We start from the raw sequence: 2,995 nt of genomic DNA on the forward strand, positions 1-2,995 counted from the left end.
TTCAAGGACACAATTTCATTCAAGGTTGCAGACGAGACATGCTAATTTTTTACTAAGGCTTTCCTTTCGATGTTTAAATAAAATACTTACTGCATATCAACAGAAACAGAGGTTAATCATTGTTATCACAGGCCTTTTCTAGTTGAGTTAACGCTTAAGTTTCAATCATGCCGACTTTATCACGCTTTTTGTATAATTTTTGTAGGCATGATATAAGTTATGTATGACTATACCTAGTTTAAATATATAATGTGTGCATACGATGGTTTTCTTCTAGTCGAATTTAGTACACGACACTGAAGACGGCCTTACAGTTGAGGTCGAAATACGCGTATCTGTCAAAGGATGCAAACTCAAGTGGAATTTAATGTACTAAATTCGATTTTTCATTTACTTAAGTTATGTAATATATGTTGTACCTTTATTTGACTAAGTGGTATTCTACGATATTGCAAAAATGTTGTACGTAACTCGTTGCAGATCTCTATTATTACAACATTCGTCGTAATTATCCAAATCGTTGGATAAATAAACGATTTGTGCAGTAAACATGATCATTATGCAACTTGTTACATAATAGTAGTTTACGGAACAAGTTGCAGAATGATGATTTTTACAGCACGAGTCGTATATTAATCCTACGAGGCTTGCCGAGATCTGCAACGAGTTGCGTACAACATTTTTTGCAATTTAGGAGAAGACCACTTGAGGGTATCAGTAATCAAATCAAGATGCATTCACCATTATTATACAATTAATATAAATTTTTGTGTAATAATATATTACAAAACTTAAAACAGTTGCATGATGAAGAAGCGTTCCGAAATATGCATAACGAATCTGATTTCAATTGTTATGGCACACCATAATTTAGTGCAGAAAAGTAGACCATTTTACGACAGATTGGCTCAATGCAAAACAGCCTATAAAGATGATAAATTTGAAAAAAAAAATATATATGTATACAGCCATTCCATGAAAAACCGATCTAGTGGGTCACCGAATTGCGTGAAAATTTGCTATTTAGTTTCTTATCCGAAATAAGGACACACGTATTTTTAGATTTTTTGATTAGGGTGACCATTTCCGAAATAGGGTGACCAGTAAAATCACGATTTTGCAAAATTTTTATTTATTTTTAAATTATAACTTTTGAACCGTTTGACCGATTTTCAATCTTTTTGGACCAAACGAAAGCTAAAGATTTAGACGTTTCAGGAAAAATGTAAAATTTTACAAAAAATGTTTTCTTACATGAAAAAAATATAATAATTTCCGTTTTTTTCGTCTTCTGAAGGCCTCGGGACCAAAGGGGCTATTGCTGTTCTCATTTTTTCTTGAAAGTTCGGTTAATTTTACGTTTCCTGTCAAATTTTCAGCGATGTATGTTTTTTAGTTTTTGAGATATATTTTTTTGAAAATAAAAAATCAGTCATTTTTCATCGGCACATACTGTAGGTCTCAGCGCATTAGATTTTTAATTTTTAAAAAAATCATAACTTTTGAACAGCTCAACCGATTTCCAATCTTTTTTTTTATGAAATGAAAGCTTAAGATTTCAACTTTTCAGAAATAAATATAAAACTTTGAAAAAAAAATTTTTTTTACATGAAAATATATGAAAATTTCTGAAAATTTTTTTTTATATATTTTCATGTAATTTTTTTTTCGGATTTTTCAATTTTGTCTGAAAAGTTGAAATTTTAAGCTTGAGGTTGAGCTGTTCAAAAGTTATGATTTTTTAAAAAATAAAGAATCTAATGCGCTGAGACCTACAGTGTGTGCCGCTGAAAAATGACAGGTTTTTAATTTTCAAAAAAATATATCTCAAAAACTAAAAAACATACAGTGCAGAAAATTTGACAGGAAACGTAAAATTAACCGAACTTTCAAGAAAAAATTAGAACAGCAATAGCCTCTTTGGTCCCGAAACCTTCAAAACACAAAAAAACGGAAATTATTATTTTTTTTTCATGTAAGAAAACATTTTTTGTAAAATTTTACATTTTTCCTGAAACGTCTAAATCTTTAGCTTTCATTTGGTCCAAAAAGATTGAAAATCGGTCAAACGGTTCAAAAGTTATAATTTTTTAAAAAATATTTTTTTTGCAAAATCGCGATTTTTCTGGTCACCCTATTTTGGAAATGGTCACCCTAATCAAAAAATCCAAAAATACGTGTATCCTTATTTCGGATAAGGAACAAAATAGCAAATTTTCACGGAATTCGGTGACCCACTAGATCGGTTTTTCATGGAATGGCTGTATATATATGTTCTCCTTTGTTCCTTTGTAGATCTGAATACAATGAACAGAAAATATTGAAAATTGCTCTATTTTTTTTACGAATTTTCATCGACTTCCGTATCAAAAACTAAATTTCAGTAAATTTTTATAAGTTTTCGTTGTTGTTGGATAGCAAGGTAGAAATTAAATTATCCACAATTTTTTCTAATGTTCGGTACCGTGAAACAGTTCAGATGTGTAAGTTAATGTGACATTTATACGTAAAAAAATATTTAGTTTTACATACGAAATCCAGTTTGGCTGAAATCTGTACTTATTACGGCAAGTCTTCCACCTATTTGGAAAACAAAAATCATTACAGTGAAATTTGCAAAAATACAAACATCATCAACAAAATCATGACAATAAACCAAAATCAGGCATCAGTAGTGGTGTCTGAAGTGTAGAAGAGGATTTTTTTCTGATGTTTTTTCTCCAAATACTCGATAATAGCTAGTTTATCGTGTTGAATAATTATTTACTTATTCCATCAAGATTTTACCATTATTTAGTGCTGATCTATTGTAGTATTATACAAATATACACCTGAGATACAAACCTTGTTATTAAGCATAACAATAAACTAAAAATCATGTTTTAAATTACTAATTAGCCTCTGCTTTGTAAGTAGGTAATAGAAATAGGAAATAAACAAATGTTCATTGAAGAATCAAGCCTTAATTGAAAAACTTGAATTTTCAAGCATACAT

Source organism: Aedes aegypti, chromosome 2 (genome assembly GCF_002204515.2).
Source record: "Aedes aegypti strain LVP_AGWG chromosome 2, AaegL5.0 Primary Assembly, whole genome shotgun sequence".
NCBI lineage: Eukaryota > Metazoa > Arthropoda > Insecta > Diptera > Culicidae > Aedes > Aedes aegypti.